The following is a 27,408-nucleotide window of genomic DNA, read 5'->3' as shown; positions in this document are numbered from 1 at the left end:
TATTTTCTAGCTGACATAGCAAACATTTATGTAAAAACCAGCACAGTTGTTTACACCTGGTTACACAGATATGCTGCTAGGAATCCATTTCAAATCAGCTGCAATCAAGCTACATTTGATTTCATCCTTCTTGCTATAGTTTTAACCAAGTGATCTTGGAAATCAGAGGGACAGAGGTGAAAGTATATTAACCATGAGTCATGGAGTTCAGCGGGAACCTGTTAAACTTTGGCTAGCTGAGGAATAGAAAGGAATATAAAGCTTTCCTCAATGCCAGTGGTACCCTGAGGCAGGGGACTGCTTCACAAAGTCATTCAATTTAACAGAGGAAGCAAAGGTGAAAATTGGACTAGACCTATGTTTAGTACCTGCTTACATTGCAGCTGATTAGTGAAATACCGTATATGCTTACTTGTCTACTTCAACCCTTATTACTCCCCAAACATGCATGTCATACATTCATTAGGATGACACTCTTTCAGTTTTTGTAAACTTAAAAGATCTATAGGGTATACATATTCTCTCCCTGCCCCCAGAGGATTCCTGAGCCTTTAACAGGGGCATGGCAGGCAGAAATCACAAAGGTTTGCTCTCTATGCCATACTCCCTATTAACTTTGCCTGTTGCACATCTGTTAAGTGCACAAGAGCCCTGTCAGAAACAGTATAGGACTAAGCAACCCAGTGTATTGCACTAATTTACAATGAGCTGTATCTGATTAAGTTAGAGACCCACTGAAATCAGTGAACTTAAGTTAGTTATGACTAAGTCCATTGGCTTCAATTAGTTTACTCTATAACTTAGTTGGATAGCGGTACACTCATTCATTTTGGGTGGATACATTCTATGAACAATGCATTTCAGGCCTATACATTACATTATTTATCCTCACTCACTGCAATTCTGCCTCTCCCTCCTGAAACTCTGGCCCTTTGTCTCTGCTCCTCCTGTCTTATAACACTACAATACAATACAAATTATACATATAATACTAAACAATACTGCTGCAACCCCAGCTACTACTAATTCCACATTTTAAGTAACATAATTAAGCAACAATAATTATATCAAAACAATGTGCTTAAGTAAAATAAAGCGCAAAACATCGAAATGCAACTTAATTACATAATTAGCTAGAAAATCTCATTTTACCAAAATCCCTCTGCTTATAATAAGACAATCACCAAGCAAGTTAACAGATACATGCAGCATGGTAATAAATTTAACATCCCATAGTATGGCATAAATTAAGTACTATACTAGCACTTAATGCCTTCATATGTATATGCCGTCATACCATGCCAATGAGAGCTAGAATGAATTCAAAACCTTCAAAGACTAAGCATGTTGCATGCTACAGTTGAGATTTGCCATAGTAAACTATGAACATTTAAAATGTGTTTAAATGCCCAGATCTGGACAAACATATATGATTTGTGCAGGGAGCCAGTTACAAATTCCTAGGTTACTACTTGCCATGTAGGGTTTTCATTATATAAGCCGTATTTCATGTTACTTTTCTCTGCCGAACAATATTGCCTATAAAGAAACTGTAAATATGACGAAGTGTTGACAACATTTGATGATCAGAAAGCAACGTACATTCAATAAATCCCTTTCTTTTATTGAAAACTTTGATTAGATTGTTGCTAAAGTCCTCAGGGCATTCTAGAGGCCTTGTGTAGAACATACAGGTTATTTCCTGTGATAGAGACAAATGCTGGCAACAGTAACCCTTGTGTCACATTTAATTTTGAAGTACACAGCCAGATCTTTTGTTGGAGGTATGTCATACAGAAAACCAGAGTAATGCGTTTTGGTACCTAGAAATTAAGTGTGCCCTAGGAAGACCTGCAGAATTACTTTTCATAGTGTTCTTATGCTCTTGGAAGAATTTTTTGGCTGCATACCAAGTATTATTATATATATGTCATAAATGTTATTTGCTCATAAATGTTTTGCAGTTTTCCTCACAATCATAGATAGCCTGAATTTTTTTTAAGCAGAAAAATTCAAAAGTGACACTCTTTGTCTTATTGTATGTATGCTTTTCTCCCACACTACATTCAACAATGCACAGTCTCAGCTACTTTGGTTTATAATATTAGGTGCTACTATCTTGGGAAGTTTAAGTTGGCAACGAAACCAGGAAGTGTACCGAAAAGGAAGACCTTTTTGCCCTTCACACTGTGACTTGGTTCTGACTGTACAATAAGACTTCTGTGCTTAAAGTCTGATGTATGATTAACTTGTGGCTCCTTTAACGTTGAATTCATTACCACTTGAGATAAGGCATACTCCAGCAATCTATTACTTCAGATGCATGCTTTTATTTACCCAAGCCTTTTCTGAATGAATTTTTAAATCATTGTCTGCTGATCATCTTTTGAGTATTGCACTGTTCTTTTAACTATACTATTATGCTAGGTATATATTTTATATTTGTCTTCATTCAGCAGGATAGAACAACTGCAAGACAGAGCCCACTGTGCAGCAAGGAAAGAGAACATATTTATTGCCTAAATACATGACTATCTGCAGAAATTTAATGGGGGGAAACAGCTGGTTTTGAATAATAACCAACCATTCCACTTTCAAGAGCAGATAACAATCTAATAACATTAAAAATAGTAAAGAAATAGTGCAGCAATCTTACACGTTTAGTAGTCGTCTAAATGTCAGGATGTCTTTTCTCCATCTCTATTTTATGATGCCACAAAACTACTTATCAGTGTAAAGTGCATTAGGATATATTTACCCTTGTATTTAGGAGCCCTTCAACTTCCAATGCCACAGCATGTGCAATGACTGTAACATTCCTCCATTAACAGACGATGGCTGTGGTGTTGAGAAACTGACATGGGCTTTAATATGTCTAGTATGGTCCCAAATATGTAATGCACTTAAAAGCGAGATGAGCGCCGCAACCCCATAGTCTCCTTTGACTGGACTTAATTGTCCAGGGGTCCTTTACCTTTTTTTACCTGCACTTAAATCAAATAAATATCTGGTCATTCCTTCACTAGTTGTAGGTTCTTGCAACAAACCTTTCCTAGCCTTATTTCAGCAATGGCCTAGTAATACTTTCATCAACGGCCCATAGTTCATCATATATGACCCAGTAATATTAATCCCTCAATGTGGAAGTTCCTAAATTATTGTGGATCCTAAAACCTGAAGCCACACTGATGGCACCTTCGCATGTTACAAAAGATATGCTTAAATACAGTACTTTCATTGTACTGTGTGAAGGAGCTTTCACATCCAAAACATGTGCGTAAGATCTGTTTCTGAGAATAAAGCACTTTCTTTACTAACTGCTAATAAAATTGTAAATGAGAGTGGGGAGGAAGAAGTCAGAATTTTAATCAGGGACAGGTAAATAAAGGTAAAGGTAGGTTATATGTTTACTAGTCCTAAGCAAAACTACTCTGCAGCGCCATCTGGTGACACTGAGGAGGATAAAAGTCTCCCATGCCACCTTTCTATAACCTTATTTATTGCAGCAAGAACTTAGTTCAACAGATGAATGAAGTAGATGGTGAAGATGTTGCTTCTAAATAACATATATATGGGCTGTGTGTGTGTGTGTGTGAGAGAGAGAGAGAGAGAGAGAGAGAGAGAGAAAGAGAAGTAAATGTGTGGTACAGGGTGAATTTAATGATAAATATTGATGCCCTCAAAGCAGACATATAATACATGACCAAGTAATTTGAAATAAACAAGCCCATTTGATATAACAGGGGCCCAGACTGCATAGCACAATATATATATGATATGTTGGTGTCTGACAGCCCAATTATATGTAATTTTACTTTTTCAAGTTTGAAGTGATATTTAAAAAAAATATATTTTTAAGTTATATCCAACTAAAGTCATATTTGGAAAAGATGCACTGAAAGCAATGTCTGCTTTCTGGTTGGCTGTGGGACAATGAAGAGGGCAGGGTAGGTAGCCACAAATGAGTTACCAAAAAAGAAAACAAAAGAGGGCACAGCTTTGCACTAACTTTGCAAGTGCTAGTTGATAGGTAGAGAAATAATTGCTGTAATTTTAACGATGATGATGATGATGATGATCATGATTTGTAACCCACCCATCTGATTGGGTTGCCCCAGCCACTCTGGGCAGCTCCAAACAGAAAATTAAAAATGCAATAAAACATCAAACATTAAAAACTTCCCTAAACATCCAAACCTGGTAGGGAAGACTGTCAGCAGGTGACCCGTGTGCTCAGTCTGTTGTCCAGGTGCATATGGTTGACAGGCAATTTCAAGCTCCCTGCTCTCCCTTCTTAGAGTTATTTATCTTTAAACTGGACTTGAACTGGACAGTTTTTCAAAGGTAGGACTCCTTCCTCTAGAAGGCTATCCTCCGACAGTAGAGGATCATCCTGGCCACCTTAGAAGGCGGGTAGATAGCTTGCATGATCTCAGCCAAGCCTTACTGGCTACAGCTGAGGGATTGTATGGCTTGCCCACCCTCTGCATCGCCTGGGCTACTAGTAGGAATATGAAGCCCCTCTGCCTGAATCCTAGATCAGTGCCACACATGTAAAGGGCAACTTCATGCCCATTTGATTTCCAGATAGAAACAAAGCCATTGTTTCATATGTCATGCTGAAGAAGCCTTAATTATCAATGCATCAGTGGTTACCGAGCAGCTTTTGTCTCGCATGGCAAAAGACAGCCTGATGTTGAACGGCTTGCAAAACTTCCTGTGGGTTTCTTTTGAACAAATTGCTATTTGTAGTTTGCATTTCCTGTGTATGCTTCTTCTATATGTAAAGCAATGTTTAAAAATCAAAACAAACCAAAAACCAAAAACAAAGATATAGTGCACAAAATCTTACCGTGTTACAAATGTATACATTAGACTGTTTTGATTACTTTTAAAAAAAGGAAGTTGGTGGACAACACACACTTTGTTTTGCTTATAGCTGGTTCAAGCCCAATTTTAGGATCTTTTGCACACATTAATAATTTCTGTCCAAGAGCAAAGTTAGGTGCTTCAATATGTTTAAGTTTTGAAGTTTTGAAGCAAAATGGGCCCACCCATAAAATAAGGTAGCAGTTTCTGCATACCCCAGATACTCTAGTAAATTAAGTCTGTAAACTAAAAGATTTTTTTTTTTTAAAGCCCAAACCTGCCTTTTGAAATTCTCCAACATCCCGAATCCAGGCAAGATAATGATATGACCATGACAATGACCTGACAGTAATGCTCTCCACAGCGAGATTATTAATATTTTGCTACAAGTGAGAATGGTTGTTGTGTTGTCTGGGACTCACATCCTAGACGGGGACTAGATGTTAATTTGGGTCCAAATTCTTTCCCCAAGCTGTTACATGTTCTGGGACATGTAAAATATATGTTGCTTTTGTGTCTGGGGCACTGTTGGAATTTTGTGGCCTCTCACCTTAGAGAAAGATAAAGTGAACCATTGTAGTTAAATATTGGAAAGGCTAGTTTAAAATGCAAATAAATAGATACATCAACCTGAGTTGCCAGAACTATACCAGCCCGTTGGCCAAAACAGCTTGCAGGAACAGTTGCCTATTTTGAGATTTCACTTCAGTTACAAGTAGGTTCAACTTCTGTTCCTCTTTTTCACAAAATGGTAAAGGTATGGGATTGCTTATCACAACTTATGCCCCAAGGAGCATAGTAGCTTATAACAATTGTGCAATGACACTACATCTAGCAAGGGCTACAGTAATGGGTTTTGTTTTTATGAAATATGGGGTACTATATATTTCATTTAACCACAACTACAAAATGCGACCCATTGATAGTGTTATGAGTTTGTGGGTGCCAGAATCTTCCTGGGTCCAGTAGGTGTTATAGTTTAATCAAGGCTTGGGGGATTAAAGTGAACACCAGACTCCTAATCCCTGGACCCAGTTCCCCATGTTCAGGAGATCACTTGGGAGATGGCCATTGAGAAAGCAAGGTTCTGGGCCAGACGGCAAATGGGCCAGACAGCCACCTCCCTCCACTCAGAGTTAATTAGAAAACAATGCTAGAGTTGAGGGTTGGCTGTGATGCGACTGAGAGGAAAAATGGTCACAAGCTGGTAAAGGCAGCAAGGTGGAGAGAGGGTTGCAGAGAGAGAGAGAGAGAGAGAGAGAGAGAGAGAGAGAGAGAGAGAGCTGCATGATGGTTGATTTCTCTTTGAATCCAAGGCTGTGATTATGGGAGAAACAAGACTCTCTTGGGGTGCTAATCCTGTGAACCCCTCCATCATAGGCTCAGGTTGTATGTATGTGCAAATAAACCATATAGCCTAAATACACCACGGTCTCCACTTTGCCTCATTTCCAAAAGGAAACATGAGTACTTGGAACCCCCGGAATCTCACACTGCTCAAAGACTGGGGTGGGATGCAACAATAGCCATACAATGGAAAATGGATTCATCTGAAATGCAATGGAAGCACAGCTGCTATATATAGGCTCCATGAAACAAATGAGTAACGAAATATGCATTTATAGTACAGAAATGAATTGTAAGGAAAAACCTTCATTCAGAGATGTCATTGATCAGATGACTGGCGTCAGTTATATTTGATGTTTGTCCAGTGCTCATAAGAAAGGGCTTAAATTACAGTTGCTTTTGAATGCAAAGCCCCTATCTCAGATGTCAGCAGGCACTTCTATCACTCAGTGCCATCAGACACACACATCAATTCCTGCTATAAAAATCAGCTTGTCAGTTTTACAACTCTCCATGTTAGTATAAAAGGCTGCATGCAAAATGATTGCAGATAATTATGGGCTATGGAGTTAAACAGTGGTCCCATTTTTCTGGCAATCTCTCTTTGCAATAATCTTTGTATGACAATGAAAGGCTCCTGAAAAACTCTCTATTACCACCGCGTGCTATAATAAGTATAGCACTCAGGGGATGTTTAATAGAATCTGAAAAAAACAGAGATGAGAACAGCATATTATATCAACCTGCTCATTATGTCATTGATTCAAATTGTTTTAGGCAGCATTTCTTCCTGGAGAATGTCCAGTTGAACAGGATATAGTAAAGTCATGCGCTCCTGATATTTAATTGAACTATTATGGGTAAATGTTTTCTTTCTTAATTTAGTTCCGCTATTCTTCACCATAGTTCCATGTAAATTAAGACAAAGTACTTTCCTTGGTACATATACTTTCCCAGTGCCTGTGATGATTCTCATCCATCAATGCATTTCCAGCAAATGCACATTATATTGTATTTCATTTCTCTCTTACTATTGTACAAATCCCAGATCTCCTGCTTATCAGGGGAGGGTGCGGGACACACACACACACCAGATATTCAAATCACAAAACACTAGATTATGCAGTTAACATAACATGTAGTTATCTTTACCAAACAAACAAGCAAGCAAGCAAGCAAGCAAGCAAACAACATGTAGTTTGGCCCTTACTCCAAGCAGGTTCATATCTCCAATCTGTAAAAGCCAATCCATATACGCACCACTATAGCAAGGAATTTTGTGCTTAGGAAGCCTAAGGATGCATCAGTAGGAGAAATACAACCAATACAGCAACAGGGAGTCAAAAAGGTTTGAAATCATACAGTTGTATTACATAGCCATAAAACATGGATTTTTATTATGGCTTTTTTATTTACTTCCCAGAATACAGGAAGTGGGGATAGGAGAGAATTTTGATTCCATTCACATTTAAAGGAATATTTACCAGATTCATACTTTCTGAAACAATGTGAACCAAAACACAGCCATCTTTCAACTTTGCACTTCTCCAAATTTTGCAATGCAGCTCTCCAGTTGTGTACAAAAGTGAATAAAGTGTGCATAAAAATGCATTATAAGTGAAAAATTGCCCAGAAAAATGTGTGTATTAGGCAAAATTGCATATACAGTGGTACCTCGGGTTAAGAACTTAATTTGTTCTGGAGGTCCATTCTTAACCTGAAACTGTTCTTAACCTGAAGCACCACTTTAGCTAATGGGGCGTCCTGCTGCCGCTGTGCTGCCAGAGCACGATTTCTGTTCTCATCCTAAAGCAAAGTTCTTAACCCGAGGTAATATTTCTGAGTTAGCAGAGTCTGTAACCTGAAGCGTATGTAACCCGAGGTACCACTGTATAATCATGAACCCATCAAATTATAGATGTGCATATTAAGAGAAATTCACACTAAATTGCTGATGAATTTCTGCGAGGCCTTAAAAAAATAAATCCCAGACCCTCATGGAGATGTGGAGAATTGAATTAAAGACTTAAAATGAGAAACTGAGAGAAACAAAAATTGATGGATTTGACCATCTAGCAGGAAGACAGGAGCATGGTTGCTTCCTACTGGGCAAGCAGACACAATACTGCCTGTGAGCTTTTCCTTCAAGGTCTGGAAGAAAAAAGAGCCATAGACATGCTTAAAAACAAACAAACAAACAAACAAACAAACAAACAAACAAACAAACAGTAAAGGGGTCAAGAATATCTAAGAAGGCAAGAACCCCACAACCATAATGTGGCTTCAGGCCTGCAATTCTTAAAATGTTTCTGAAACTTACTCAGCTTCCAGATTTTCTGTTCCCCTGGTGGAGCACCATCTTCGCAGAGTGCTGGCCGGAACAGGGTATTTCAGGGTATGAAATGTCTCAACAGAGATTATGTGGTGAAACTAAAGATCTGTGTAGAACTGGAACACAAAAATGAGTGGAGGTTACCGCTGCTGGTAAACATGTTTCTGAAAATGCTAAATTATCTTCTAAGATTTAACTTCCAGAGATTCAGAAGCATTTGGGGCGGTGGGGAAACCAGTCTATTACAAAATGCATAATCCTGCAGATATTGTTTTATTTGTAAATTTTCTTACTTGTCCTTCACCACAAGAGCCAAGCCCTGGTCACACCAATACAATTAAAAGCAAGAAAAACAGATAAAACAGTTTATACAATTATAAAAAAGTAAAACAGTTCTAAGAAAACCAGCACAGTATAAGTTAAACAAAACAGAAGAGGTGGATCCAACCAAAATACCTAAGACTAGGATAAAGAAGTGTGTTTCCAGCAAGCAGCGGAAGTTGAATAGTGACCGTGCTAGATGCACCTCTGTGGGGACTGAATTTTACAACACAGGGACTGCCACAGAGAAAGCCCTCTTTGGGTCACCATTCCCCACACTTCTGAGGGTGGTGGAACTACTGAGAGACTTTCCTCTCCTGATCTTAACACTTAAGAGGATCATAGGCATGGAGTGTCATTTGAGATATTCAAAGGATATATATTCTGTATACTTTATACAATAGGCTTATATACCCGCTTCACATTTTTGTCTTAATTGTTTTCAAAAGCAATTACATACCTGTGTGTTTCACAAGCCAGACCCAGAAACAAGCTGTCATTTCCCCCTTGTTTTGCTACCATTAATTTCTAATGAACTCATCAATTTGAACTGAAGAGTTTTTGTGTCTTTCACATTTATACTGTTTCAATTCAATAATATATTCCATCGCAATCTTCCAAAATGTTTTAAGCCATTTCGATGTTGAAGCAGATTCCCAAGGGTGCCTTTTCATTATTTCACAATTACACAAAAGATATTTCTGAAATTGGCTCTGGTTATTTTATTGCAAGCGTAACTTTAAAACAAGAGATCCATTTGCAAATTACATCCTAATCCATTATAGACAATGAGAAATGATAAGTGTCTTAATGTGAAGGGAATTTCATAACAAAGCAAATAAGACTGTCCCAAGAGGTTCCATAACTAGCAGCAAGATGAGGTGGTCGCCTCCACTTGCCTTATTGGTGGGCCAGGCCCAGTTGGAGGGCAAACCTGTGAGTGTGTGGGCCCTCTGTGAGAATAGGAAGCTCCCTGATTGTTTGCTTTCCAACTCAGGGAGATTGAAGCAGGAGTGGACATTATCCTTGCTGAACCCCTCATTAAGTAGCACTTAATGGCTGTCCCATATGTATGCTTCTGACTGTTACTGCAAATTTCCTGCAGTCCTTGAACTGTGGATACTTCCAGTATGAGAAAAGTAGAGTCCTACAACTCAACATTTGGTCCCATCTGTGTTTTGGTTTGTTCCATGCCTTCAGATTATTAGAGGTAAAGGGAAAGCAACTACTCAGCAACATGGTTTCCTTTATATTGTATGCTGATAAACAAAATGTGTAGAACATTTTTTTTGCTTTTTAAAAAAGAACCACATTTATCAAGATTTAATTTTTAGTATCTGTCTTTCATCAGCATTGTACAAAGTTAATTCAGCTAGAAAACAACTCCCAAGAGCGGTGTTGTACTTAAGGCTGATAGCCACAGACTACAATCTAAGCCTGTCTCTGGTTTGCTGAAAAAATGTCTACAAATTGATCATATTGGTCCTTTGCTGTAGATTCATGCAATTAAAAGGAAGCGCAAGAAAGTGAAAGATGATTAATCTTCATGAACTTCTTATTCTGTTTAAGCTTCTGGGAATGCACGCCACATTTCCCCATAAGGATTATTTGTTTTAGTGTTGTGATATATCACCTATCTGCTTCTGAATATTTAAGTGGGACGTTACTTTTGGCAGCAAAACTAGTTTTGAAACTTTAATGAGAAGTGGAAATAGAAGACAGACAAGATGCCAAGACATTTTCTGGTTAATCTTATTCTGCCATATTCTGTTGTTAAGCACTCCATATTGCTGAGCGCATGTAGAAATTTGAGAAACTGGTGGGCGTCACCACAAAATGGCTGCCATTGGGAGAGCATGGCTAATCACAAAATGGCTGCCATGAAGCCTAGCTAGTCACAAACAGGTAACTGAGTACAAGGCAGAGGGTGGTTCTGAGTGCCAGCCCCTGCAACCCCATCCTTGTTACTGCTTGCTGTCACTGTCTATTCACTGCCATTGTTGAATATGTGAACAGCAACAAGAGGGAGGAGATGCTGGGCAGGCCCTATTGGGTGGAGTGAGGCAGCTGCATCAGGCAGCCAAAGCAACCATACTAGCTGTTCCTCCTGAATCTCCCCAGCTATTCACCCTACTGGAAGACAGCAGTGTATGCTACATGACCTGCTTTGCACCTCCTAAGATGGCTGCAGGAGTGGTGAATGATACTGTCTTCTATCCAGCACTGAAGTGAGATGCAACTTACAAGTCCAGTCAGTTTGTGTGTGGACCAGTAGGGGTATTATTTTGTCCATGGTCTCAGGTAGCAAGCTGGCTCAGAGAAGAAAGGAGAAAGTGCTTAGCACTTTCCCTCTTGACAGCAGTGTAAACTGGACTCAGAGGGGAGGGCAAGCAAACCGGACACTCGTGGCTGTGGCAAAGATGTAGACCCACTGAGGGTATCTTACCCAAGGGCACCTGCAAACCTAAAACTAGAACCGTATGGGTGTATGTTCTGGATTCATTGTCTTGAGCAATGAGTTAGGTTACCATGAAGACTATAAATCTATTTAAAATCACATGAGCTTACTGTCAGTGACAAGAATGTTTAGAAAAAGTATTTTAATAACATTATCCCAGCTGCATTCAGATTAGAAGATAAAGCTGCAATGATGTAACAATATTAAGTTGCATGGTAATAATGCATGAGGCTGTGGTTATCATAAAATATATATTACCCCAGGGTGTTATAAAAACAAAATTGTGCACCAAATACACACAGGTATTGCAATGCTATCCCAAGGCAATACAGCAATTGGAATTGGCTCATTATTAAGAACAGAATTTGTTTTCTGTGTGCTTCAGAAAAATGAAGTCGGCAAACAAGTAAAAACAGCAGCTGTTTTGGCGAAGCTTACAAAAATTAAATTGCCCTTTTAGAACTTATCAGTGCCCCCACAATCCAAGTATTTACAAACATAAAGAGTAATCACATATAATTTAAAAAGTGTTTGTTTTTATAGCTTTTCTAAGCTTCATTGGGGGCCAAGAATTGCTTGCATAACCATTGTTCAAAAAAATTTGTTTTTCTGAGCAAACATTTAGAGCCTAGTATAAGAAGACCTTGGGGTGGATTAGACATATCTGTGTCTCATAGCAACTGGTAAATTTAGTGTTGTCATAATTTTTATAATTAGTCTTAAAATACTACAATCTTAAATGTTTAAAAATTAACTTCAGGGAAGAAAATGAAAGAATATTTAATGGAGTGTTCTCTATTCCTCACAGAAACTATTCTTGTCATTCACATTGAACCCCCCCTCACAATTTTAGGTGCTCCTTTTGGTGCTGGAAAATAAAATTGAGCCTAAAGTTAAAACTTTAAAGGTTAGGTTCACTCCCAAAACAGATAGTCAAGCGCTGTAGTTGTGCCTTTGGGGGCAAAACAGTATTTCTCAACTTTTAAGGAGAAATTTGTAATAGAATGTAAAACCAACATTACACCAATCAGAAAAAAGTAAAGACCCGCAGTTGGATCTCTCCCAAGTACTCCTCACTTCCAAGAATAGTTTTTGTGAAGAATATAGAAAATCTCTCCCAAATCCTACTGGTAGATAATAAAAGAGGTTGATTCACTCATAGCGACTGCACTGTTAAAAATAGTACATCCTGAAATAGCTGATGAAAGGAAAAGGTATAGCCAGACAACAGATAAACAAGTCATAATAGCTTGAGTTCCAGAAACATTTGACATGTATAACTAGCAAATGGTTTATTGATTAGATATTAAAGTACTGAGTCAGAAAATATAGCATCCCTACAGCACAGTTAAAGGTTTGCTGTATTTTGTTTCCCTCTAGACAGCTTTAACTGTAATGTCTCCTGTTATCAGTATTGCAGGTGCTGCTGTTCCATAAGCTCAAATTGTAATATAATCCAATTTTTAGAGCTTTAGCAACACCAATTGTTTCTGTGTGAGTATCAAGCATATTGGATGGCCTGAGACCTCCCTCCTTCCTTGCATGGGAACAGGAATAGCTCCCATCTCTAAAACTGTGGTATGTGCCCTAAGCCTTTGCTTTTCCTATGACCTTGAGACAAGGCCAATGCTTAGGTAACTGACCATGGAATAAATTTAAGTTTGAAGGCCAGTTTATAGGCAACCTAGAGGCAGGGCCAACCCATAGAATCATAGAATCATAGAGTTGGAAGAGACCACAAGGGTCATCGAGTCCAACCCCCTGCCAAGCAGGAAACACCATCAGAGCACTCCTGACATATGGCTGTCAAGCCTCTGCTTAAAGACGTCCAAAGAAGGAGACTCCACCACACTCCTTGGCAGCAAATTCCACTGTCGAACAGCTCTTACTGTCAGGAAGTTCTTCCTAATGTTTAGGTGGAATCTTCTTTCTTGTAGTTTGGATCCATTGCTCCGTGTCCGCTTCTCTGGAGCAGCAGAAAACAACCTTTCTCCCTCCTCTATGTGACATCCTTTTATGTATTTGAACATGGCTATCATATCACCCCTTAACCTCCTCTTCTCCAGGCTAAACATGCCCAGCTCCCTTAGCCGTTCCTCATAAGGCATCGTTTCCAGGCCTTTGACCATTTTGGTTGCCCTCCTCTGGACACGTTCCAGTTTGTCAGTGTCCTTCTTGAACTGTGGTGCCCAGAACTGGACACAGTACTCCAGGTGAGGTCTGACCAGAGCAGAATACAGTGGCACTATAACTTCCCTTGATCTAGATGCTATACTCCTATTGATGCAGCCCAGAATTGCATTGGCTTTTTTAGCTGCCGCGTCACACTGTTGGCTCATGTCAAGTTTGTGGTCAACCAACACTCCTAGATCCTTTTCACATGTACTGCTCTCAAGCCAGGTGTCACCCATGCATGAGGCAAGGGGAGGTGACTGTCTCAGGCAGCAGGATCCATAGGGATGGCAGATCTAGCCTTCAAGGAACACATCACCCATTGCAGCCGCTGTAGCACCAATAGTAACTGTAGCACACTTCTTGGAGGCCGGATCTGCCATGCCTTCAGTAGTCCCCACCCCAGATGCTACCTCCACAGTAGCCAGCTGGTCTTCTACCATTATCTGGGCTACAACAGAACCATTTTGCGGTTTGCCTCAGGTGCTCAAATGTCTTGAGCAGGTGCTGCCATAGCCTTTGCATGCTGAATGAGAAGCATGCTGCTCTACATTACGTTATCTGCAAGGTGGAGGGGCAGGTGTGCATGCCAGACCTGTTAAATAATTGCCATTATGTAAGTAAGATGTCTTTCCTTTCTTCAGAGCCTAAAGAAGATGGAACAGAAGGACAGAGATTGGCAACAGTGCAGTGGTTGGCAAAAGGAACTAACTTGATTGCAGCTAAGGGGCTCATCAGTATTGCCAATTAAGTACTGGCACAACATTTTTGTCAGCATGATTCATGTCAGTCCGGAAAGAGCTGGTGCCAGATTTGCACAGCTAGCAACGATCACTCTTAAATACAAATCTAGCTAAGAAGGAAAAAAACTGGTTGGTTGGTTGGCATCTGTCTGTCTTTGGGAAACAACAGAAGAGTGCGCATTCGTGGTAAAGTCAAACCATTGGAGAGTTATAGCACCTGCTGTGGCTCTAGAGACCAACACATGAGAGACATGTTTTGTTACGGGTGGAACACGTGGAAGGCATCCGGTTGTGCTGATATGGGTGTACCATGCCGTTTCTTCTTTCTATGCTCCTCATTTTGGAGTTATTCATGTGGGACATGGGATTCTTCTTCTGTAATGCTTTTAATGTAAAATGGGCCTAGAACTAGTGTGTCATTTTCTGCTCATTGATTTTAGTATGAAATAGAATCCAGGAAGGGACGCAGGTGGCGCTGTGGATTAAACCACAGAGCCTAGGGCTTGCCAATCAGAAGGTCGGCGGTTCGAATCCCTGCGACGGGGTGAGCTCCCGTTGCTCGGTCCCTGCCAACCTAGCAGTTCGAAAGCACGTCAAAGTGCAAGTAGATAAATAGGTACCGCTCAGCCGGAAAGGTAAACAGCGTTTCCGTGCGCTGCTCTGGTTCACCAGAAGCAGCTTAGTCATGCTGGCCACATGACCCGGAAGCTGTACGCCGACTCCCTCGGCCAATAAAGCGAGATGAGCGCCGCAACCCCAGAGTCGGTCATGACTGGACCTAATGGTCAGGGGTCCCTTTACCTTTACCTTTTACTAGAATCCAGGAAGTGTATCAATCACCACTAAGGGAATTTTTTCTGCTGCTATGAAGGAATGCATGGTTTGTTGCTGTTTAAAAGGCCATTCGTGTGTGCAGCTAACTGCCATCTATCCATCCATCCATTCTAGGGTCCTCCAACATGTTTGTAAGTACACACTTGATATATTTCCAGCCACAAAGTGGTCCACAACCCAATGAATGACTGTATACAACAGTAATGACACTTAAAAGCAGTGAGAATTGGATGCCAATATCTCCTCCCATCTCATTTGATACTTAGCAGCCTTTTAGATCTTGGCACCCAATTACAATGCAAGTATTTAACCTTTACATGACCACTCAACTTGGAAACTGGAGAGCAGAAGACAACAAGCTTCATGAATTAAAAATCCTCCCTGAATTAAAAGCCCAGAATAGGTCAGATCATCAGATGACATCCCTTGATCTCCATAATCTCTGGTCAAGCTAGCTCACAAGTTTGAGCAATTAAGAGACGTATGTTTTCTGCTGATGTTCTTTTGCATTCCTGTCCTTCAGTCCTTTCTTGGCTGCAGAAAATCCAGGACTAACACTATTGTGCACCTGTACTGCCTCCTAGAATCATACAGTTGGAAGGGATGCTGAGGGTCATCTATTCTTTTGTTGTTTAGTCGTTCAGTCGTGTCCGACTCTTCGTGACCCCATGGACCAGAGCACACCACGCACTCCTGTCTTCCACTGCCACCTGCAGTTTGGTCAGATTCATGTTTGTAGCTTCGAGAACACTGTCTAACCATCTCATCCTCTGTCGTCCCCTTCTCCTTGTGCCCTCCATCTTTCCCAACATCAGGGTCTTTTCCAGTGAGTCTTCTCTTCTCATGAGGTGACCAAAGTATTGGAGCCTCAGCTTCAGGATCTGTCCTTCCAGTGAGCACTCAGGGCTGATTTCCTTCAGAATGGATGTGTTTGATCTTCTTGCAGTCCATGGGACTCTCAAGACATCTATTCTATCACCCTGCAATATAGGAATCTCCACTAAATCATATGTTACAGGTGGTCATCTAAACTCTGCTGAAAAAAAACTCCAAGCAAGTTATGTCAATCTGAGGGAGTAGTCTGTTCCTGTTAAACAGTTCTTACTGTCAGAAAGTTTGTCCTAGTGTTTAGTTGGAATCTCGTTTCTTGTCACTTGAATCCATTGGTTTGAGTCCTAGCCTCTGGAGCCTCTTCCATGTGACAGTCCTTTCAATATTTCCTCTGTCTCCTCTTTACTAGGCTAAACATACCCAGCTTGGTTTGAAGGGGTACAGTTAGGGTTACCCCAGAAAGCCCTAAAAAACTGTTTGTGAATTCCCCCCCCCAGCCAGGCCTCGGCGTACGCATTTTAAAAACTGCAATTTCCTCTAAGACAAAAAGCACAAGCTAAGCAGTCCTCTTTGTAACAAAAACGCTGTAACAAACCTAGAGCTGAGAACGGAAAACCTTTCGGTTCCCAGATCTAAGCAACCTTGTCCTGGTACATTGATTTGCAACATACTTCCGGGAACAGAACCAGGGAACGAAAAAAGCAACATTCTATGTAAGAATGTGTGAAGGGGGACAGGGAAAAAGGGGTTTGAAAAAAGGATAAAACCTGCTTGTAAAATGTTTTCGGTGCGGCCTGTCTTTTGTGAACTGAATCACACAGGTGCCTCTGCCCCTCCGGATGGCAGAATAAAACGCTCTTTCTCTGGATTAACCCCTTGGTGTCGTTTGGCTCCTTTTGTCTCTGCTCGGGTGCAACAATTATTCCTACCCATGGATTAAAAAGGCTACATATTTCTGATGCATCGGCCGGGAATAACCACGTTCCCCGAGATCGAGGGACAAAGAGGTCCAGGGCGTCACTGCAAGGCGAGCAGCTCAGGATCCTGGGTCAACAGTTCCAGCGCGCATCCTGCCAACTTCGTGGGAGGGACTGGCCACCCGTTCCTGAGTGGACACGCAACAAGTGACGGAGAGAAAGAGCAACGGCCGTGCAGAAAGAAGGTACCTCGAGGAACAAGGTAAGCTCCACAGGGATAGGTGGGAGCAATAAGAGAGTCTGATCAACTCCGCCAGCAGGGTAGAAGAAGTGCCACTGGTTTTGGTATTGCCCAGAAAAGCAGCAAAAAGGGTGCTGCAGGGCGCCGGTCGAAGTCTAAGCGCTGCCGGTTATGGTTCTTTTTGTGCCCAGAAGAAGCAGTAGAGTGCTCTTGGGCCCCGGTCGAAGTCTAAGCGCTGCCGGTTATGGTTCTTTTTGTGTCCAAAAGAAGCAGTAGAGTGCTCTTGGGCCCCGGTCGAAGTCTAAGCGCTGCCGGTTATGGTTCTTTTTGTGCCCAGAAGAAGCAGTAGAGTGCTCTTGGGCCCCGGTCGAAGTCTAAGCGCTGCCGGTTATGGTTGGTTTTGTGTCCAAAAGAAGCAGTAGAGTGCTCTTGGGCCCCGGTCGAAGTCTAAACGCTGCCGGTTGTGGTTATTTTTTTGGGGGGGAAAGGGATTGGGGGAGGTGCATGGGTTTTTGTTTTTTTCTGAATGTGCGTGTGGGGACACTCCAGTGAATGTTTTGAGTGTGTGAGACGTTGAAAGCAACGTCTGGCCTGTGACTGAGTGAAAAAAATAACGTTAGGAGGGCTGAGTGTCCCAGTGTCCCCAGGATCCCAGAGTCATGGGAAATAAAAGCAGTAAAACAATTCTTGAGACACCACTACAGAGCTTTCTGGAAAACTGGAAAAGTGCCACGAAAGCAGAAGAGTGGGGATGTAAACTCAAAAAAAGCAGTCTCCAACATTTATGTGAAGTTGACTGGCCTTCGTATTTACCAGAATGGCCTCCTGGAGGATCCTTTGATCCAAACTTGGTCAACATTTTATGGAGTAACATTTTCAAGGCCCACACAGATCAGATTCCCTATATTTCTATCTGGAAAGCCAATGTGGATCAAAATCCCTCATGGCTTCGGAAAAATAGAATTGTGACTGCCCAAGTCAAACTGTGTTCAGTACAATTACAAGTTAAAAAGCCACCAGTTTTGCCAGTCCTGGAAGAGGAGATAATTACCCCACCACCACCATATGCAGCAACTGCGCCAAGGCAACCAAATAGGGCTGCTTCTCTGCCCAATGCCCAGACTGAGGACCCAAATGAGAAGATTCCCCCCTCTGCCCCTCCCCAACCCCCTTTTGATGCAAGCAAGGAAGGTGAAGAGGAAGGTGATGATGATAATGATGATGACTTCAGAAAAACTCTAGATAAAGAGATAAGATGGACTAGTAAGCAGTCTGACAGAGTGTTCCAGTATGTAGAACCGTTTAAAAGAGTGAGCTGGATGTGGCTTCTTGGTTCTAGAAGCAGCACAATGCAAGGATGTGAATTGGCAGACAGAAAGAAACAGAGCAGAAGGCTTTGAGAGCCGGATGGGACAGAACTGTTAAAAAAATAGACAATTAAAACCCAAGGGATTGAAAACCCTGGGATTACAATATTGACCATTGAGGAAATCCGCAAGATATATGCCCTCAGGGCAGCAGACAATACTGATGTTGCAACTGAAGCAGCTAAAACTCCACTTTGATGGCCCACCCACTGACTGTACGACCCCCTGGAGTCATCCGATGTACAGGACCACAGACCTCCACAGACCCTAAATCAGAATCCTTCTTTCGAAGAGGACCCAGCCAAAATAATTAGGGGTTTGTCTTCAAGCAGCCAGAAAGCCAAAAATGCAAGAGGGTGTCCACGGGAGGGAAAGAAGACGCCTAGGGAAGAAACCAGTGCACCATCTGCAGGCAAGAGGGTCATTGGGAAATGGAATGCCCATAGGCCCCACGCCCGACACACCCCACCCCCACAGGCTGGGAACAATAAGATTTCTCAAAAATGATTTCTTCTCATCTCTGTTCTTGCTAAAAGACTGTTGCAGCTAGAAGCAAGTGAACTAACTGTTTCTAACATTCATTCATGCAAGTAACAGGACATCATTTTTTTGTTTTGTTTTTGTTTTTTTTTCCCCTTGTGCCAGGCGCTTGGAGGTAGCTTCAGAGCATTATCTCTTGGCTGCTATCCCAAGAGGAAAATGCTGCATTCTCACCAACCAGCTACCCTGAACCCCACACTGTCTGGATTTATGGTTCAGCCACAAAAACCCCAGAAGGCCAAGGGTTACCCACCCCCTTGCCCCAAGCACTAACCTGAGGAAAGTGACTTTCTTAAAAGCAAGTGAATGCTTTCTGTGAACTTTGTCAAGTTTTTCTTTTTAGGTGCAATTTTACTCTGAAAAAGGAGCCGCAGCATAACATAGGAATTTTGAAACTTTGATATTTTGCCAGAAGCAAGGGAACACATTGGACACTAGCAAACTAGGCAGATGAAAACTGAAATTTGCAACATGGCTTACAGGCCACGAGAGCTCTGAAACTTAGAGCACATGAATGAGACTTTTAATAAAAAAAATCTCAGCTGGCAAAACTAAACCCAAGGAACAGAACTGTTAACCCCTTGCGAAGTTTCCTGCCAAGCATACCCTTTTGAATTAATATTTGCTAGGCCTATACCTTAGGTGTAAATGCTATCTGTCAATGTACAGTCGTTCTGCCGTGTGTTTCTTTTTCTCTTCTCTTGACAGGTAAACCGGCCAGAGGCTGTCCTGTTTCTCTACAGCTGTTAAAGTCACCAGCATCTGTGACACCTGATCTGCACTGGCCCCTTCGACTCACCCCAGACGTCCAGACATCGCTCCAGCCTTGTTGGAAGAGACCCAAGACGTCCAACGCCCACCAGACGACTGAACGCCCACCACACTACAGCCCTGCTCACGTCACTCCGGAAGCTGACATTTTGCACGGCTCAAGAATCCAGCATGGATTGAAAGAGGACATTTTCACATTTTCTTTTCTTTCCTTTTGCATAACTGAACTTTATTGAAGGTACCTGGGCCTGGTTTGCTTTACGCCACCCCTGCAGAGGAGGGTGTCTAGTGAGTCTTTTCTTTCAGCGTAATTACACCCCAGCCCACTCTCTAGCACTTACCTAAGCACCTCCACATGCATACAATGGCTCAAATACGACTGTGGGTCCCCGTGCTGGTATTTCTGCTGCCTTTGATCTTTGATATGCCAATACCACTCACAGTGACCAGACAACTGCTGCAATCGTGGGGGGCCCACCACACATATAATAAGTGGATTCAGGTTGCTGAGATGGTTGCGTTCTCTGCAAATCGGACCAATTGTGCCGTTTGCACTCTGGCCCCTGTAGATGCTCTGGGAGGAATGCCACTCCTCCCTGTGCCTTGGAATGAATCCTTGGTTACAACTCCACTTGTTGCCTTCCAGCCTCTGGGCAACCATTCTTCTTTATGGAATCATTCCGTCCCTTTCCAGGTTCACAGGATCACTGGCTGCCTTTGTGTCAACAAATCAAATGACGCCAGTGACACTCAGACCTATGTGGGCACTTCCCACTGTGATCGTACCTTCCCAGCCCCAACTAACATGCCTGAGTCCGAGACAGGAACTTTTTCTGGTTCCAAATTGACTGCATGCCTGGCCCGCTTGCTGACAGGCACCATATCTGCCCATGGTCAGGACGTTTACTGGGTGTGTGGCAGAAAGGCCTATCATGCCCTCCCAAGAGGATGGTATGGGGTCTGTTTTCCAGCCTACTTAATACCCCCCATGTGAATTCCTGACCAGATGTCCTCTGCACCCCCTAGAAGGAGGCGTTCGGCTGACCTGGCAACACTTGCAGGTGGCAGTTCCCAGAATTGGGGCCAAAATCAGTGGCCTCCGGAAAGGATACTGGCCCATTATGCTCCAGCCTCCTGGAATCGGGGAGAGAAAATCTCTGGGGCAAGGGGACCAATCTATAACTTGAACCGCATAATCAGACTCCAGGCAGTGGTAGAGATTGTTGCTAACACGACAGCCACGGCCCTTAGGCTAATTGCCACGCAATTGGATGAGACACGCAATGCGTTTCTCTCAGTCCGATTAGCGTTGGACTTTCTCCTGGCGCAACATGGCGGCTTTTGTGCAGCATTAAATCTCACGGGTGGGGCCTGTTGCTTTAACATCTCTGATCATGGTGAGGCCATTCGCAATTTGGCAGCAGGACTTGAAACAGTGGCCCATATTCCTACCCAAACCTGGGAGGGATGGGACATGTCATGGCATGACTGGTTGCCAAAACTAGGATGGGTAAAAGGCCTGTTTTTGCTGCTGCTTGGCCCATTTTTCATTTTGATAATTTTTTGCTTTTCTGTACCTTGCTTGCTGCAATGCTTGCATACAATGACACGCAATATGATTTCTCGCATGCTTCGCCCCCAGATTATAGCTCTGACCCGAGAATATCAGCCTGTGCCTTCCTGGGACGAGCCTTTTTGAGAAAAAGGCTGTCCAAAATTGAGAGGTATGGAATGAAGGGGTACAGTTAAGGTTACCCCAGAAAGCCCTAAAAAACTGTTTGTGAATTCCCCCCCCCCAGCCAGGCCTCGGCGTACGCATTTTAAAAACTGCAATTTCCTCTAAGACAAAAAGCACAAGCTAAGCAGTCCTCTTTGTAACAAAAACGCTGTAACAAACCTAGAGCTGAGAACGGAAAACCTTTCGGTTCCCAGATCTAAGCAACCTTGTCCTGGTACATTGATTTGCAACATACTTCCGGGAACAGAACCAGGGAACGAAAAAAGCAACATTCTATGTAAGAATGTGTGAAGGGGGACAGGGAAAAAGGGGTTTGAAAAAAGGATAAAACCTGCTTGTAAAATGTTTTCGGTGCGGCCTGTCTTTTGTGAACTGAATCACACAGGTGCCTCTGCCCCTCCGGATGGCAGAATAAAACGCTCTTTCTCTGGATTAACCCCTTGGTGTCGTTTGGCTCCTTTTGTCTCTGCTCGGGTGCAACAATTATTCCTACCCATGGATTAAAAAGGCTACAGGTTCCAGACCCTTAATCTTTGTCGCCCTCCTCTGCGCATGTTCAGATTGTCAATATCTGTCTCAAATTGAATCCAATACACCAGAATAAGGCCAAAACTCAGAATAAAGCAAAAAACACGAAGAAAGCCAATGCCTGAGCAGCACCGACAACAACCGACAATAATTGAGGAAGCGAGCCAAAGAGGAAGTCTTCTGGCTCACTCCTCAGTTTAAACGGTCCCGGCCCTGCCCCGGCCCTGCCCCCCCCCCCAGCCAGCGGGTTGGCTGGCTGGGCTCTGACATGGCCGGGATCCCCCAGGCAACGGGAGACAACGTCCCCCGCCCCCGGTGGGGAGGTGGTGACCACACGGTCCACCGCAACTCTTCCCCATTGGGAAGTGGAACGGATTTGCCAGCTGCTGGAATTCAAGCTTATTTTATGTTTGCTCTTTATATTGATTGAATGCTTTTAGACACTGATTTTATTATTTTATTCTGTAAACTTGCAAAAGTTTGTGATAGAAATGATTTAAAACAGCAATCCTAAGCACACTTACCTGTGAGTAAAAGCCACTGAACTGTTATATTATCTATTTTAAGTCTTTGGAAATTACTATTTTACAGCATTTGTCAATGTATTATTGCCAAAACAAAGGTGATAACAAAACAAGAAATTAAAATAACGTATCATAACAGGGGAGAGCAACTGTGCCTTAATGAATGACCCATGATAAATTAAATTTAAAAAGTTAATGTAAGGAAATACATAATCAATCTAGAAAGCCTATTTTCAAGAGTGATTCCTTTTCTTTTAGCAAGCAAGGGGAAAACCCTATCTCCAGCCAGCCTCATTGTAGAAATAAAAATATAGTTGATATGCATAAAGGAGGAAAGTAACCTGTATTCAGTAATCTTGATTGTATACCCTAATTAAGTTTCCTTTCAGTTACCAGCATTGTAGAGATACAACCAGAATGAATGCAAATACTCTCCTGCAGGGTTTGCCCACAGATAACAGCAGTGAGGTTTCTCAGCCTGTTGCCATGGTTACTAGGGCACAGCAACTCATTAGCTGCATTTTAAAAGTTTTGAATATCTCTGTACTTGAGGTCTCAAATTTAACAGTGAGCAAACAGATCTAGATGAAATAAAGGCCAGCCTTGAACTTTTACCCCTTGTTCCTCCCACACTATCAAACAAATCCAAAGAAATCGCTTTAAAACATACTAAAGTAGATAAGAAAAACTTGTATTGGAGGTGGTTTATGGTTCGAACTTGGATCTGAAATGTAAGCAGAAAGAAATTAGGTGGCTTCTTTCTAGCTTGGTATGTAACCCACAGATAGGGAGGGGTCAGGAAGGGTTGTCTATAATGGTATTCAGATGATAATTTATAAAGAAGATCTTTAGCATTTTGGCTCCATGCCTTATTCTTTTATTGATTTGTTGAATGACCTTGGGCAAGGCAATTAACTTCTGTGTATCTCAGTTTTCCCCATTAAAAAAAAAGAAAGATTATTACCCACATTTGTAAATTACTACTTCAGTATGTGAGTTACAAGAAAGATATCATTTGTCATTCAAGAAAATGAGTTTTCCAGTTTGAATATGGAATTAGGCGCTTTGTAGTACTTCTACTGTTCACATGAAATAATTTCACAGAGAGTTGTCGATCTCTAATTTTTCTACCTTTGCTAATGGGTAAGACATATCAGCTTAATATTGCTGTTGGCTGTGTATTTTTAAGATTGTTGATTCACAATTTTGAATAATTTGACAAATGTTTGCAGTAGCGCCAGTTTTCTTTTGAGGTGGTTGAGATCTATATTATGATATTTGTTTTTAAAATATAGTTAATATTTCACTGCCGAAAAGTTATGATTGAAAAACTATTATACACAGTATTTATTTCTTGCATACTCACTTTGTGTGTTTCAATTCTATTGTGGTACATCAAAAAAGGATCTCAAGCTTTCCATAAAATTGGACAGTCTAATTTCCAAGATTATTTTATAATGAATAATTTCCATCATCACCAAAGATTGCAAGGGACTTCGTTACTCATCCATTAATTTTCTTATGTATTTTGCAGTTAAAGAACCAGCTGTGATCAACAGATTGTTTACCAGACAATGATGCTCTTTTTAAAATAGATTGTCCAAAAAGTCACAGCAAGAAATGCTGAAAATTTAGAAGTATGCCTTCCCCTATTTTAAAAAATAATTTATATATAAGTATCTTAAAGGTCATGTCTGAAATATAAGTTATGTCCACCAAATACATCAGTGGTGCCAACTGAAACCTCCCTTCCTATGCAAATAGCAGCTTCAGGGAGGGGATTTTATTTGGATGTGTGGAGGAAAGGATTTAACTCTTCCTCTCCCCCTCCTTGGGTTGCATTGCTAATTGGTCCCATCAGATGGGATTCTCCATTTGTCAATGCATGTTAATTAATGCTGTTAATATAACAACTAGTTTGACCTGTTGACAATTGAAGCTTGGCTTTGTATGATTTTGAGGTAACAACAGGACTTGTGATGATCAAACCTGTAGAGTTCTGACTTTCTATTTTTGTCAAGGAAAATGATAGGTCTGGTGTGCCACTATAACACTGTACCATAAGGGCTTCCTGATGGGTGACTTAAGATGATCCCAGATAATATTGGGTTCTGAACACAGGTGTTGTAGCCCATTTGAAAAGTTCCAGGAAACATCTGCTGAAATAGAAAGGGTTGACTCAGAAATCGTACAGCTGGATGACTACAAATAACTATCAAATGAAAGTTTACCATGGCATGCCTAAAACCAGTTCATAAGCTGTCTTTCTGAATCATCATTCCAAATGCTGAGGGATATTTTTTTTACAGACTTCTGCTTCCTCACCTTTCAAATCAAGTGCAAAAATGCCATTTGATCTGCTTACAAATATTCCTTGTGCATTCCGTGAATGTACTTGTGGGGGTGTATTAGCAAAGTGGCAGGCTTCGCTCCCAGTCTATGCAGGTTTATTTGAACATCTGGAAAGAGGTCCCTTGAAAACACCTAGGTTGTGGGTGTAACCTGCTGTCAAACTGCCCCCAGAGGCATGCTCACTGAACACACGAAGAGCATATGCAAAGAACTGGAAAGTAAAAATTGGTTTAGAGAAGATTCCCCCCCCCCCCCCAGTGAGCCAGATTGGAAACGGAACTAAAGAACAAAAATGTGGTCTCACATCTGAGCAAACATGCTTTGCATCTGGCTGCAAGCTGCCTTTATTTACTCTGCCACTAACAGGTAGGAACCAGAACCTTTATTGTAAGCCGTCCTGAGAACTTTGGTTACTGGGCAGTATAGAAGTGCAGTAAATAAAATACTTTAAAAACTACACACAGTATTATAAATTTTTATATAATGACACATAAATTTGTGGTTCTTCACTGATTGGAGATGAATAATTGAAATTGTAATATTCTTAAGTGAGCCCTTTGTGCATCTGTCCACACAGCTGTGTAGCTTTCTGTCAACCACACACCACAACGCACTCCAGGAAAACAGAACAGTTGCTTTATTATACAGTGTTAAACAGGACTGCCCCTGAGGCTGGCTTACATAGAACTGAACTGGTAGAAGACCGAAACACCCATACACCCACACCATAAATCCCATAAAAGCAGCAGTGGTTGCAGGCAATTTTATTTTAACCTTTTACACACCAAGACAAGTACTTATGAAAACTGCAGATGACAAGTACGGTAGATTCCTAAAAGCGATTACCGTACATCCTATGTGCGTGAGAATGGAGCATGTCCCTATTTTCTATCTGGACTCATAGGGTTGCCATATTATGAAGAGCAAAAAAGGTGACACATTTACCAACTTCTACTTTTAAGTATGGATCACTATGACTACTCTACCCATGAAAAAGAGGACATGCCCGGGAAAAAGAGGACGTATGGCAACCAACAATGGAAGAAAAAAGGGCACCATATGTTTTTGCTCCCATCTTGGAGGTTAGAAGCATCATGGCTAGTTCAAGATACAGGGTCCTATCTAATGCTGCTGTTCTGCTAATACAGCAGAGTTTTGCTTGCGCAACTGTATTTCCACCCCTCCTATACCTTGCAGCCTGCCATTAAAATATAGTCCAGAGGGTTGGAGGATTCTCCAGAGCAGATTTTGCAGGGGCATGAGGGAGTCCCATCATGTTTGAGGAACTTCATGTACACAGCATTAGATAAAACCCATAGATTCATAAATTTGGAAGCCATTTTTGGTTATCTGGTCCAACCTCTTGTATTGAGCACTACATTAAATCAACTTTGACAGATGCTTTTCTAGTGTCTCTATTAAGCTCCATAATTGCTCTGTAAAAATTATTTAAGCAAGAACATATAATTCAAAAACATACAAGAATAAATAAAGAATACAATTGAATAAAAATAAAAATTAAATATACATGTTGTTTAACAAAAATATTATTTTAGCATATTTTGATATTATTTGAGTCTCTGACCTGAGGTTGTTTTTCCTGTTTAAGTTGGTTATTTGATAACTAAAGATTTTGAAAAGACGAAAAGAAATATAATATACAAAAAATCTGGGATCTTCTGCTTACAAAGCATGTATTATACCAAGCTTTGCCCACTTTCTATTTTCTACCTATTCAAAATATGTCTAGTCTCCCATTTATGTAAAATGAAAACATAAATGTATATTCAATTTAAATAGTTATTTTGTTACTCTTGAACAAGTCTGAATTTTTCCTTAAATTACAGCCAAGAACAAAATGTTTGATCAGCATATTTTAATTTCAGGAAAATTAATGATGTTACCACTTTCTTATGTTTTGCGAGATTATCTCCACTGGGAAGATGGTATGAAATTAAAGCATTCATCTTCCGCAACTGACTAGTAGGCCAAATGTGTTATTTAAGATGACCAAGACCAATCAGTGGAAATATATCTCTCCTTATGTTGTGAAGTGGGAGGAGATAACAAATCTGAAATTACTTTCTCTCTGAAATATGTAATGGGACAAAATACTGCTGCCTGTTAAAAGCTACTGTGTAACTTATTGCAGCACATTAATAACTGGCTATTAAATATAATGATAACTGTATTGCAAGACCAGAGTTGCTTGTTTTAAAGGTTCACGTTTCGTCTTTATGCTGACAGTGCAACTTGCTAAGTGAGTGTAGCAAGATCATTCCCCTGGGAAATGAGTCATTTTAGATTAACCAAGATGCACTCTGGTTTCCACAGGATTGTATTAAATGATACTTTACTTTCTATGTTCAGCTTCATAGATCTTTACTGATACTTTCATCTCATTTTAGACTGTTTTCCTTGCTGGTGCTGCAGTTTTAAAGACTATAAATGGTTTTTTTAAAAAACAAAAATTATCAGTGACAAACCTTTCGTAAACTAATTTGGTTACATATGCAGTGACAG

The 27,408-nt window shown here is 41.1% G+C and overlaps 2 long non-coding RNA genes across 3 annotated transcripts; one reads left to right on the top strand and one right to left on the bottom strand.

The window, feature by feature from the left end:
* Positions 1 to 1,094: 1,094 nt before the first annotated feature.
* LOC310677115 lies at positions 1,095 to 27,323 on the bottom strand. Of its 2 annotated transcripts, none has more exons than XR_014510929.1 (3): positions 24,593 to 27,323; positions 8,537 to 8,664; positions 1,095 to 1,550 (listed from the first exon to the last, which is right to left on the bottom strand). It is a non-coding gene; the product is annotated as an uncharacterized lncRNA (long non-coding RNA). The 2 variants fall into 2 exon arrangements; XR_014510930.1 differs by lacking the exon at positions 24,593 to 27,323 and adding an exon at positions 9,005 to 11,105.
* Positions 17,354 to 17,679, top strand: LOC310677117. Its single transcript, XR_014510932.1, has 2 exons — positions 17,354 to 17,410; positions 17,482 to 17,679. It is a non-coding gene; the product is annotated as an uncharacterized lncRNA (long non-coding RNA).
* Positions 27,324 to 27,408: the final 85 nt, after the last annotated feature.

The sequence above is a fragment of the Podarcis tiliguerta genome, assembly GCF_965153285.1.
Source record: "Podarcis tiliguerta genome assembly, chromosome: 4".
In the NCBI taxonomy this organism is placed as follows: domain Eukaryota; kingdom Metazoa; phylum Chordata; class Lepidosauria; order Squamata; family Lacertidae; genus Podarcis; species Podarcis tiliguerta.
The sequence above is the reverse complement of the archived record's forward strand: the minus strand, read 5'-3'. Positions and strand labels throughout refer to the sequence as shown.